The 13,836-nt window shown below is 42.5% G+C and overlaps 1 protein-coding gene across 1 annotated transcript in view; it reads left to right on the forward strand.

Moving 5' to 3' along the window:
- Window positions 1-13,836, forward strand: part of ARHGEF4 (Rho guanine nucleotide exchange factor 4) — a 491,134-nt gene that overhangs the window by 421,496 nt on the left and 55,802 nt on the right. The window lies entirely within an intron of this gene.

A 13,836-nucleotide genomic window follows, 5' to 3' on the forward strand; every position in this document is an offset into this window, starting at 1 on the left:
CATGCTAGGCCTTGCTTAGCATGAGCACTATCTCACATTTGCTAGCTGCTTCTGGTCTCTTTTCAACTTTATACTGCCCTGGAGACTCTCTTTTTTAGCTGTTTTCAAAATTGTATGCACCCACTGAGACTAGTTTTCAACCATGGCTAAGGTTTCAGCTTTTGGTTAAACAGGAAAGGGAGGGTGAGTGAATTTTTAAGATTAACAGGAATCTCTGAAAATCACACTGGAAGTGCCCCCCACAGTGGCTCCTTTAATATTTTTAATTTCACTGCTTGCCCCTCCACCCCAGTCGTCTACCACTGATCACCGAGAAAGTGAAGAATGTGACATAGTTAAAAATGATGGGGTGCCTCTGCCCATCAGGGGCAGGTGGGGGGAGGGGGTAGAGCACCAAAATAAAAAACTAAATTAAAGGAGCCATTGCAGGGGGTAGTTCCAGCTCGATTTACAGAGATCTTTAAAGATCAGGCCTGGTTCTTGCTGTAGGCATTCATGATTCTGGGAGAAATCTTTTTCTTCATTCTGCCTTCTAAAAGCAAGATGCCTGGGGGTGTGTGATATGTGAGGAAATATTGTATTTGCAGTTGCCTGTATATAGTGATTCACAAAGGGATCCAGCAGCTCACACCTGAAAGTATGGATATAATAATGAGTTCTTAGGAAAAAACCCTTTCTTTTGTACAGTGGGGCATGTGTTATAGGAACCAACTGGCGAAGGAGATAGTTATGGTATCATTACAGTTTCTGCTTCCTTTTCTGTGCAGTGCCTAGCCATCACCTTTGTGTAATTCTGAAATATTCTTAAGACTTTAATCATTCAATCAGTAATGCGATCATTCAGTGTCCTTCCAGAATGGGTTATTACCAAGTAAGTTTCAGTAAACTTCAAGAAAAGTTATAAAATATTTAAGTTATGTTAGTGCCAATGAAAAATCAGAGCAAACAAGAATTTCACTTTGTCCACCATATTTTAGAATACCATATCCCTCAGCAACTCAGCTTAATATGTGTTTTTCATAAACTACATGAACAAGTAGTTGAAAAAAAAAAAGTTGTTTTAAAGAATGATGTTACCTGTGTCACATTTTGCTGCAGAATGACATTTTTTTGAGGACCACAACATAGGCTGAAAAGAAATTGTCAAGCTAGATTTTCAGCCACAACATACGGAGTTAGTATAATCAGTGCTTTGAAAACAATGTACTCTATTTATGCATAAACTAGGAGAGGTGATTGATCATGTCTTATGTCTTTATGTGAGTACATTGTTCTCCTAGCCAATTGCCAAATAGTAAAGCAAACATTGCCAGTTAACAAATGCCTCTCTTCTTTCTGCTGGCTTCTGTCCCTATTGATACCTCCCACACACAACTGTGGCCAAGACTGACAACAGGATTAGAAGCAGCAGTTATTATGTATTTGTTAAGCTCTGGTGGTGTGCTCAGTGTTGTAAAGGGCAAGAAACAGACAACATCTCTCCCATGTCGAAGGCGCAGATCCAGTAAAAAATGTAAGCCCTGTGTGTAACTTTAGGCACATGAATGGATGATCACTGGAGCTTCCTGCATGCTTTGTAAGGAGTGATGGATTCTAGATCTAAACATTTCACATTTTCTGGTCAACTTGTTTTGGTTTTCAGCCATGCAAATTCTTAATATTTCTTCATAAACCACCGTTTGTCCACCATTTACATTAAAAAAAAAAACAAACAAACCCCCAAACCCTGCAGTTTTTTGTCGATGCCACAAGACAATGAGGAATATATTATGCATCAAGATCCTTTGCTGTACCGGTCTCATTGGGCAGCTAACTTGGGAGCTGAGTTATTCACAGGTAAAACTACACTCAACTTACATTATTATATGCTGTTTTAGCATCCCATTGTAGAGCCCCTAGGGTGGAGCAGAGGTATAACTATGAATTTTTTTTTACAGCAAGGAGGGTCATCCAAGTGCATCCTACTTCATGACTATGTCAGGAGGACCTGTTCCAAACTGACCAGTGAGACCCTGTAAACTTATTTTAAGCAACGCAGCAGAAGGGACAGGGTCTACCTTTCCTTTTTTTCAACAGACAATTTAATGGTTAAAGATCAGAAACTTCAATATGTGTCTGAAAAAGCAGATACAAAAATGTCACTCAGCATAAATACACAAATCAGAGGGTTGGCACTGGGAATTTTCACCTCAGTCCCCTGTAAACTACCAAGCTTACTCCAATAGTAGATGACCCTGAATATAAAACAACCCTCAATAATTAGATTCTATATAAGGAAAAATTCCATATTAGTTATAATTTTCCAGGTATAGAATCTAGTTATTGGAGTTTTGCCTTGAATTAATTTCCTTCCTATTGCTATAGCAGAGAAAATAAATCTGAGGGGATCAGGTGGCCCCCTTGCCCTCTGCCCCCACAACCTGTTTCCCGTGCAGCAGCTTCCTCCATCCCTTACTGTCAGACCTTGCTCTCCCTGAGCACATGGAAGTGAGTAGCAACTTTGAAAACACTGACTAAAATAAAAATGTATGTAGTAATTTTCTTACAGGCAAATTGCTATGAGTACCCATAGATTTAGTTCATCCAGAATTGATGCATTTTACCTTTTTTGAAATTGCTGAAAGTTTTAGCACAGGTACTCCATAAACACATTTTTAAGCAGTACTTTTGTACCTACTTATATGTTTTACAAACTATGCATATTAGTTAAAAAAAAAAAAAAAAAAAAAAGTTTTATGATTTCCTGTATAGTTCATTGGGCTGGTACCCAGCAGAGTCAACAGTGTTTCAAGCCGTGGTGACACTGTAGCTCAGCACTGCTCAGGACGTGTGTATACTCCAGATAGCCTCCACAAAGGAGTCATGTACTAATTAGCTCCCCACTCATGAATGGAACCTGTGACAAGTGCTGGGATCCTCCAAAAATGTATATGCAGTAGAGACACAGAGCAGCCTGGTCTGGCTCCACCTCATTGGGCCTCATGTCATGCTCTATCACCAAGTATGATTCTTTGGGGGAAACTATCAAAACAGCTTTTTAATACCAACAGGTGCTGCTTCTTCTCATGTTCTTGTCATAAATTAAATGTTTTTTCAGACTCTGAAATTGTGATGACAAGGTATGTAGCAGAATCTAGTAGATTTATTGGAATCTGACAGGTCTGTGATGCTAAAATACCGTGAAGGTCTGTGCTTTATCCAGTATCTTAGCAGGTTCATTAGGACTATCACTTAACTATAGGTGACTCCCCAAATTTAATATAAATGTTGCTACTAGTAATCAAGTTGGTAAACTAGTTTGATCATGCAGAGTTGTTAGTAATGGTATAGAGTGGTAGCAGGTTCTTCATGGTTAAGACTACTCCCAACTTCCATTATTATACACTGTTTTAGCTTCCCAATATAAAGCTCTGTTTTAACCCCAGATATTGCCTTAGATATTGATTTGGCTTGGAAAACCAGAGATACACTCTTAAGGCACATGAGAGAGTTTATCTGAAGTTTGAAGAAAATTAATCCCATGATTTTTGAGTTACTGGATATTAATGTATTGCCCTGGTATAGAATACATTTTTTTTACAAGTTTTAATATTTCATGACTCCATTTACTGTAAAACAGAGCTTAAGGATTCTGTATGGTTTTCAGGAAACTCATGTTTCAACTATACTAAGTCAATATGTTGTAAATAAGCAAAACTGTTAATGAATTTTTTTTTGCTGATACATGTCAATATATTCTGTTCCCAGTTAGCTGGGGTTCATGTTGCAGTCTGTAGAGTAGATGATGGGGGCATGCTGTTTTATTTTTTCCCCCCAGGTGGCCAAGGATGTGGTTGTTACTTCACACAGGCCTCATTGAAGACATGGGGCTTAGGAGCTGACAATGAGTGCAGGGTGGAGGTTGATCTAGGCATATTCCAAGGTTATCCGTAGGTTATTCCAAGTATATATTTTTGGCATGGAATGGGGAGTGAATTCAGAAGGGTTTTATTAGTCCTATTTGCAAGGTATTTTCCTTGTGCTTCACAGAACCTGTTTGGATCTCGTGACAGAGAAATGCAAGTCCCCCTGACTCACCTGTGACTTCTGGTGCTTTAGGAAGTGGTGATAATTCTTTCCCCATCCCTTTAAAATCTTGCCTTTCGGCTTTGACCATCCTCAAGACAAAGGGCCAGTCCTATATCCACTGACAGCAACGGCAGTAGAAGTGGGTGGAGGTTGGGGGTAGGGGAGCAACAGAGTTCACAAATTCTTTTGACATAATGATAGGATTGACAGATGCCTTAAAATCTTACTTTATCCTTTTGACAAAGGCAGCAAACTGGGACTATGGAGATATTCAAATCCTAGAAACAACAGAATTATTTAAGTGCCAGATCCAAAGCTCATTGAAGTGCAGCTGAGTGGGCTGTGTCATGGACCCCATTAGATTACCCTCACTATGTTCTCTGAGTGATGGTGTTCTCTTACAGGTCAGGGGACTTACACCCCCTACTCCCATGGGAATGAATGGATGTTACTTGCATTAACCCCACTACTCCCACATCCTCACACATGCATACACAACACCGGAAGGAGAATAGCTTCCTTTGTCTCTGCTAGTATGTGGCTTTGGAGCAGATTGGCAGACCTCCACACATTACATATCTGTGAAACCATACTCCCGCAGACATCGTTAGTAACTGGCCAGAGACTCGGGTGGTGTGCACTGAGCCTCAGCTGACTTTGGTGAAGCTACAAAGATTTTACACAGGCTGAGGAGATGGCTTAACTTTTTGATTAGTAGTTCCCATTTAATCTTTACCTTTCCTGGGGCCCTTGCTTCTGGCCAACCCATCTTCCCACCAGCACGGTACAGGCTGCCATTCCTTCATCTGATCAAGAAATCACATTGATATTGGGGAATGTCACTCAAGCTTTGTCCAAGAGACTGGATGTGTTGTCTCAGCAAAAGGCTTAGCCCTTTGCAGTTATTTTGCTAGTAATACAAGCAAGAATATCTTGTTCATTTTCTATAGATCAGAAGAGGAGCCATGTATCAGGTGAGCCAGGAGGCAGCAGGTTTTTCCCATCCCCACTGCTGGTTGGTTTGAAATCAATGTTCTGCAGTGTTTCTGGGGGAATCATGAAGAGCCATACATTTTGTTATTATCAGTTCCTTAGACAAATGCTACCAGGAACAATCTGTCGATATTTGTTCTTCAGCACACATTGCTTCGCTGCATTTTCCATAGCCGGCTGGCCTGACTAGAGGCATCAATAATTACTAGACTAGAAAAGCTACTTGGCCCAATAAGTCTGTCTCTGTAAAGTTTCTCTCTGTCTAGCTTTTCTGCTTTTGTAATGTTTTCCTCCATAAAAGTGTCTAATTGTCTGTTCCTTGAACACAACTCATTAATGTTATTATCTCCAAGTAGCTGAGTTGCTTGTGTACTCTGTGGAGCTCAGGTGTTTTTCCCCAGGGCTCTTTTAATTCCATCAGAAGATGATGAGAAGGGCTGCCAAGTGAACTCTACTGAATATATCATGCTGGCTCATGTATGCTTTACAGTGCCATTTGTTGTAAGTCATTTCACTATTTTCCACATTCACAACTGAAGGCAAAACTGGCTCATTCAGTAATCATTAATTACAGGAGTAGTGTTTCATAGCAGTTTCCTGATACTGAACTCTAGTCAAACAGCTTTTGTTAAGAAAATAAAGGTAATCAAATGTTTGTCTGTGCACTATGCAGTGCCATGAACATGTGCTGAAAACCCACATTCTAAATGGTGTTTGACGATTCGCCTGCCACTAGCGAGGTAGGGAGATGGAGCTGCTTCAGGGACTACTCCTGTGGTGTGTTTCACCTGCCCAGGTCCTGAGCCTCGCCTAATGCCAGAGCCCCGCTAATTTTTCTATCCCCCCCACACAATACAGTATTTATGCTTTAATATCTTCTGTCTTAAAAACCTACAGCCTAGCATATTGATGCCTAATTGCCTCTCCGACATAACTATAGATGACTTCCCCAAATTTAATATAAATGTCGCTTTTTCCTTTCTCTTTTCATCTCTCAGCTCATTGGATGCACTGTTTATAGTTCCTGACCTCCAGCTCCTTCCAGACACCTGTACCATATTTAATCTAATTTAAGATGACCCGCCCCAAATAAATTTGTTTATAAATTTGTTATAATTTCCCATGTATACAATCTAATTATTGGAGGTTCATCTTTAATTCACTCCTCCCTCACTGCTGCAGGGGGGCAGGCAGTGGGGGTGGGGAGCAGTGGTATAGGGTGGTCAAGCAGCTTGCCCCCTGCTTATGCCTACCCCCTAACAACTCTGTCCCCTGCCTGACTCCGCATGCAGCCTCAGGCTCTTACTTTCCCCTTCCAATACCCCTCCTGCCCCTTCTTCCAGCCTCTGTTCCCCCTTCCCCATCCCTCCAGCCTCTGCTTCTCCTCTCTTGCTTCACCCCTCCCCACTCTATCTGATTCCTCACCCCCCACCCACCCAGCCTCTGCTTCTTGCTCACCCCACTCTTATTCTTGCTCTGTGTCAGCAGGCTCTGTCCCTGGTCTAGCCTTGGGTGCTGAGCATGGCCCCAGCCTACCTCCTGTAGCAGCCATGTGGGTTGTGCACTCCTGCTATGGGGCCTGGCTCAATGCACCAGGCTGCAGCGGTGTGGATGGAGCCTGTTGACATGGAGCAAGGCTAAAGGAAAGGGAAGAAGGGCAGGTGGGGGAAGAGGCTGTAGGGGAGAGATGGCAGGGTGCAGAGGCAGTGTGGGGGAGGCAGGCAGCAGCTGTGACCACAGCCAGACCCCAGGTAGGGGCTGGAGCCTGAGCCACAGCAACTGCCTGTCCCCTTCTCCCTCATATTCAGTTCTTGGATGAGGAGTGCCCTTCTCCGCCCCCCCTTCCCCCATCATGTTAAATGGCAGAGGAAACCATATCATAGAACTGAGTAAATACAGTAATTCAAGTCTTGAAAACTTTTCCTCCCTTGGTTTGTAAAACTTGGATCTTTCCAGGACACTCTAATTTTTCCTGCAATGTGTCTTTCAGATCCTCCACCATCTTTCTATGGGTATTCCACAGGCTTTGTTCTGGTCTCATTCTCATCTCCTTCTATTCCTTATGTATTTGCACCCTGACAAGTACAGTAGGGTCCTGGTTCATGATTAAGATTCTTAGCTGCTCTAGTATTTTATTTAGTTATTATTAATGCTAAAATATGCTATGCCTTAGAAAACAGCATTTCTAATTGTAAAGGGGCCTGAAGATGAATGATCTCCTTGCAAACGGATTATAGTTTGCTCCCAAATAATTTTCAATTAAAATTTTTTTCTCCATACAAAGAATGTTCCATCTCAGAACTGCTTCAAGTGGAATTACAGTGGCTGGAGTTAGGTGCTTCTCCTTAATCATTTCAAGGAAGAGGAGAGGAACAAAGATGTGGAAATATGATAGGAAACATGGTCTTTGAAGATTCTGGTTGCAAATACATGATTAAAATGGTTGACATTTGATGTCCCACATCCATTGATAACCTATACACCATATCTTAGTATACTAGAACCTGAACTATTTTCAGTAGGCTGGCAGGAGAACATCAGTAAACTGTCCAGTGCTATGCTGGCTGGATAACCTGGTGTACGCTAGCTAGAGAAACGTCCTGTGCTCAATTGGGAATGAGAAGAAATAACTCTTGCAGTGTACTAGTAACATGACACATGGAACGTGACACACTATAACTTCAGAAGTTACTGTAGACCTGTAACAAACTGTTCTCCATTTTGAAAGTATTTGGCCCTGTGCAATTTAAACAGCTGTTCTTGATCTCTTCTGACATTTTTAGGCCATACATAAACAGTAAATTACATCTAATTGGAAGTTGCTAGTCACAATCCTTCCTGAGAGCTAATTCAAAACTACGTTGGCTGGTACTACAAAAAAAGAAAGAAAAAAAGAAAGAGAAACCATAGAGCAGGGACTTAAAATTTGGCTAGGATACTCGAGAAGACTCAAAGGAAAAACTACAGGTTAGATATGTTTAGTACAGATTTGTTAGAATTTAGCAGCTATATTGTGTGACTTCTTTCTATACTGGGCATATTCCCTACATGCTACCTCAGTTGCATGTGTACCATTCCCAAGGCAGAGTGGGAGAGAAACATGGGCATAACCTGCAGTGATAAGGGTAGGAGCCAGGAAACAGGAGGGTGTCAGAGGACAGGCAGGGACTGAGGATGAGAGATTGGACTAGAAAGCAGTGGACTGAGGGCCCTTCCACGTGTTCAAATTAAAGCTGGATAGAAACCAGCTATCAAGTTGCATATTTTCAAGCACTAACTTTGCAGCTGGTTGTCTTATTTTACAGCTGGATAGACATTTTCATGGCATAATAATTACTTTGCACATGTGCATGGTCTAAATTTATTATGTGATTAATTAATTGTGTGATAATTACTTTGCACATGTGGCTGGTTTCAATTTATTGAGCAATTAACCAGTTAATTGTATAATATATGTAATGTGTGGCAGGGGCCTGAGTTGAGGAGGTGATAGAGGCATAAGGGTTTATGGTGGGAACAAGTTAAGAAGGCTTGTTTAGAAATAATTCATTTTGTGTTCAGTAGAGAATTTGAATCATCTGTTATGTGGAAAAGTTACTGTGAGATTGTATTAAAGAATATCAGAATCTGAACACAGAAATGCTGGTACAGCCTGAACTTTCTTTCAACATGTGTATAGGGTGGTGGGTGGCAGGGGGGCATAGTTGGGTCTTCAGAAATTACCCAGTAGGCCTGTTTCTTATGATATCTTGTAGAGCAAAAGTTGCTTGTACTGACAGCATAAAGACTGCAGTAGAAGTTGAACTGGGTCCTAAAATGTAAATGCTTTTCTCCCCCTTCTCCTATGTTATCTTAGGCTAGAAGTTAACTTTGTTGCAGTATCTAGGGTGACTGGGGGACAGACAGGAAGGGTTGAATTGTATTTGTGATTGCTGTTTGCCATCATGCTTTTTACGTGATGGAGAAAATTAAATTATCCATTGATGTAAAATGCCTTGGCAACATTGACTTCAACAGACTTTCAGCTGAGTTATAGCCTATCAGGATTTGCTTTACAGTGTTGTATATGCATGACACATTTGACCTAAGAGGTACTGAGGTCTAGCACCTCCTATAGCAGAGGCTTCAGCCCACAGAGCCTATTATTTGGCCTGCAGTGCTGCTTGTGGATCTCTGACTGGCCCCCCGCACTGCACACAGCATGCTCTGGCCAAAACCAGTATGCGGAGTCCATCTGCCATGGCTATATCATACAGCCTGCAGCATGGGCTGTGTGTGGCACCTATGCCAGCCCAGTCCTGCACACTGGATCTGGGGTTGGTCTGGATTGGGTCCACAGACTAACTGCCCATGCTGGATCCAGCACATGGGCCTCATCTGGCATGGGTGCCACATGCAATGTATGCCCTGGACTAGCCCCACGTGGCGTGCTGTGTATGATCCCAGAACTGAAACATGCTGCATGTGGTGCATGGGGCTAGAGCAGTATGTGCGGCCAGTCCAGGTTGTGTGCTGCATGTAGTGCCTGAATTGTTCCAGCTATGCAGACTGGATCCGTATGCAAGGCCAGATGGGTTTGATCCCCTTGCCCCATAGTATTACCCTCATCTTCTCCCTTTTGTTTTCTGTGAGTGGGTAGAAAGAAAAGCATTGACACCTAGGTTTGTTCTTACTCGTTTAGTTTATGGGAAGTGCAGTTTGCCATATGTGTTCTTTGCCTTCACTGTACAGTAGAGAAAACTCTAGCACTGGACTTTGTGTTTCTCTGCAGAGGCACCTGTTTTCAGATTTATATGAGGTACTTCTTGCATCCCAGTTCATCCAACATAACTTCAAAACTCTTGCTTTCATTTGGTGGACAAGTGGTTGTGTATATCCATCGCTTCTTATAAACAGTCATACTCAGAAAATGTGTCAAAGGAATGATGAGCCAAATCTTTAAGGGGTGCACTGAGAATAACAATTCATTAAAAAACAGCAATTTTTTAATTTCCTTTCTGCTCATATATTACCTAGTAATGGATTGATTTTTCTTTAATTTATTCAGTTTTTGGCATTTTAACTTGGTTTGTAACTTGATTGTGAGCAGGTCTTTGGGATTGCTTACTATTCAAAATAGTAACTTGATCTGAGTGGACACATTAGTCATGTTTCTTTTCCCCTATTTGAATCAAGTTAACTCAGTCAAGTACAGCATCTAATATGAATGATCTATTGGATTTCATGAAAATTATGCTGTTTTTCATCCAACTGTATTATTTGGATGAACATTATAAGAATAATGTTCCACAACACATCAAACTGCAAGGCAATATTTAAATTATTACTTCTGGCTGTGATAACACCTGCTGTATAGACACCTACGTGGTCAGAGATGAAGAACAACTAGCTATTTTATTTCTGTAATGAAAAATGCACAAAATATTAGCTATGAAGTAAGTAACGTGTTTTAGCTGTAAGCAGCTGGGAAAGAGAGCCCTATAAAACCAGTGTGAGATGACACAGACATAATTTCCTCATAGAAATTCTCCTGAAAAAGAAAATGAAATATAGCATGTTAGTGGGGGATGTGTTGTGTGACCTGCCAAAGGTAGTGAAAGCAAAGAATATACAACAACCCGTGTTAGACTGCAGCATCTGGGCTTATCCACATCTGTGCTCTTCATCAGTCAGTGTCCACTGTAAGGGCAGCAAGGTGGCTGTATAACCTTATTTAAGCTGTTTAATCCTTTAAGGTATACAAAGAATAAATATGTTACTCCTGATGTTTCTGCATTTTGGCATAATGCACTAGGGGTTGAACATTATAACACACTTCAGAGATTATGAACTATAACACAGGCATATTCTTTGGCCTTGGAAATCATTTAGGTTGTCACTGCAACAAGAATAGTGTAAAAATATTTCCTCCTGTAAAATTTTGTATAAAAGTCTTTTTTGAGCTTTTATCTCAATTCACCCTTACATATCTAGTATTTCTCTTTTCCAAAAAACTTCAGGCCAGTATCTAAAAAGGAAGCATTTCCAGGAGTATTTACTTCCCTCTCAAAAGATCCAGTGAAAGGTTTGCTTTTGCCTTTCTTTGCCTTCATTTTCAAACTAATGTTAGAAAATGGGAAGTTTTAAAGAATTAGTGCAACAGTGGAACCTGGGAAGTGGAGCTGTGGGTAAGGCTTTTTGCCTTCCCGAGCCTGGGGGTCACTCCAGTCTTGAGAAGGGATGGAGGACTGCTGCTGCTCCCCTCCCATAGACCTGGAGGTGAAGAGTGAATGAGGCACCTCTCCCTGCCTCTTCCCCAAGCCAGGCAGTCCCTTTGTTCCTTGCAAATGTAGCTGCCTTAGTGTAGCACTGCCTTTACTCCAATAAGCCCTGCAGAGTGGAAGAAAAGAGAAAGTGGAATATTTTGCAACATACTGGGCATGTGTACACATGCATTAATGCATCTTTTCTAATGCACATTGAATTTAGTACCTCCAATGTGAGGGCATTTTTGCACATGTTCTGGGAGGTGTTCTGAAAAATGGTGGCAGGGCACTTTGAATTAAAGCTTATTGAACAAGCTTTAGTTCAAAGCCCCTGATGCCATTTTTCAGCATGGGGACACTGAGTCATGTGATGCTAAATTCTGCTGGAGCGCATTAATTTCCATGCTGCAGCAGACTCGATTAATTGAATCTGCTCCAATACACTAGATTTCCAGCACACTGGAGCTGGTTCCCTGTATGCTTATAGGAGCTCTGAGGTACTAAATTAATGCGCTAGCTGCACTAGCATGCAGTAATGCATTTGCATGCTTTTATAGTGACAGTGTACAATAGACTTTGATTGTGCATTAGCATAATGTCATGCTTTTTTATGTAATGCTTTATTTTACTGTGCATTAGTCTACTGTGCATTAAAGTGCATGTGTAGATGTGCCCACTGTATGTGCAGTAAAGTTCAAGTCCCATCCACTGGGGTTTTGTACCTCTTGCTCTCTATTTAGGTCACAGGCAGGGAGATTCACTGTATTCTTCAGGTGCAGGTATCAGTGAGTTGCTTTTATGACAGATCTGTTTGATATCAATATCTGAACATGATAGATGTCTGATGTTCTCCCAAAGTATAACACCTCAGAGGAGGCTATTTGTCTAGTCAGCAGCCTCCAGACAACACTTGCTCATTCCCTAAGGTTGGTCAGTTTTAAACAACTTACCTGGACTACAGCTCTCAAAGAAACAGAAGTTGAGTAGTGTGCCTAATGTGTCCCACAGTATGTTTGTGCCCATGTAAATCCTAAAGAAAAAATGAAGGGGGAAGGGTTGTTGTGGTGATATGTTAACACCTGATAAAAGGTTGCTATGCATACTGTGCTCTATATATCATAGTGGCAGAAGCAAGTGGAGCATGTGGCTGGACACTACAAGGGCAACAACAGAAAGATGATGCATAATCCACCATCTCTCTCTCTCTCCCCCGCTCCCTTGTTTTCTTCACTACTGCATCTCTCTATTCAGACCATATCTAGCACAATGGGGCCCTGAGCTTCTGGGCACTGTTGTAATTCAGAGAAGAATAAAGCATTGGTTGGGGGTGGGGAGAGATGGAAATGGGGGAAAAGTCGTCTCATATTTTTCTATTTAAAAACAATCCCAAGCCCTAGCTTTAAAATCTTTAAGATTTCTGTGTATACTTGGAGACCACCCCGTCTGACAAAGGGCTGTTTCAGTAAAAAGGACAAAAGAAATAGTTCTGTCCCTATTTGAAAGACCAAGAATTGAGGCAGAGGGAGGTGAAGCCCTAGAGCCAATGAAGGTGCTTAAACAGTAGGGCTGACTTGTGAGGCACCTGCCCCTGCGTGCCCTCTTGAGCCCTGTGCTAGCAGCTCAGGCTCCCTAAACAGCTTCTGAGCAGCATTTAATACCTTGGAGCGGGATCCCAAAGCCACTTTTGGGATCTCAAAAGCCTGGACACTTCTAAGAGTAGGTGCTGATATTGTTCTTTCAAAGAGCTGAGCCGGACCCACTCACTCCTTTTACAATGAGCCAGAGGAGGGGGAAGCTGGAGGCTGTGCCTGCCTAGTCACAGACTCCTGTGATGGCCCAGGCCCTTGGGAAGTGAGGACATGGTTTCAAGTCCCTTCTTAGGCTGAGGGGATCACGCCCACCTCTCCGGTGTGCGCGCAGGGGTCATGCTGCTGAGACTGGAGCAATGTGTGCGTGCTTAGGAGCAGAGCTGTGGGTGGTAAGGGCCCCATCCAGTCACAAAGGGAGGTATCTACTGGGTTTAGGCACCTCGATTGCAGCTGTGTCCTGCTGTGGCCACCTGAGCTCTCTGCCGGTGGTAATTGAGCCTGGCGTAGGGACGCTCAGGAAGGCCGTGGCGGAGCGGAGAGCTGCAGGCATTTCTCCTGAATCCCAGCCTGGTGCCTCAGCCTCCCTCCTCACGCAGAGCCTGAAGGGACTGGGGCATGCTGCAGGCCCCAACCTACACACGAGTGATTTCTCTTCTACCCAGGAGAATTTGTGCAGTCTTTTCTCCAATGCCTGATGAAGGGCTTGTTTGTGCCCGAAAGCTAGCAATGAAAGAATGATTTTTTTGTTGTTGCAAGAACCTGGTCCGTTTAATAAAAGCTATATATCATGCCTACTGCGAGTCCCGATCGCCTTGTATACAGAAGCGGTTGAAATATCGCTGGATCTGGTGCTGGGCGCGTTTGCCTCCCGCAGGCTGCTGGGGGTAGCAATCCCCGGCCATCCCCGCTCGCTGCTCTGAGCCGCCGCCTCCCTCCCTCCC

This window comes from Gavialis gangeticus, unplaced genomic scaffold (genome assembly GCF_001723915.1).
Source record: "Gavialis gangeticus isolate Ggan-Ray unplaced genomic scaffold, GavGan_comp1, whole genome shotgun sequence".
In the NCBI taxonomy this organism is placed as follows: domain Eukaryota; kingdom Metazoa; phylum Chordata; order Crocodylia; family Gavialidae; genus Gavialis; species Gavialis gangeticus.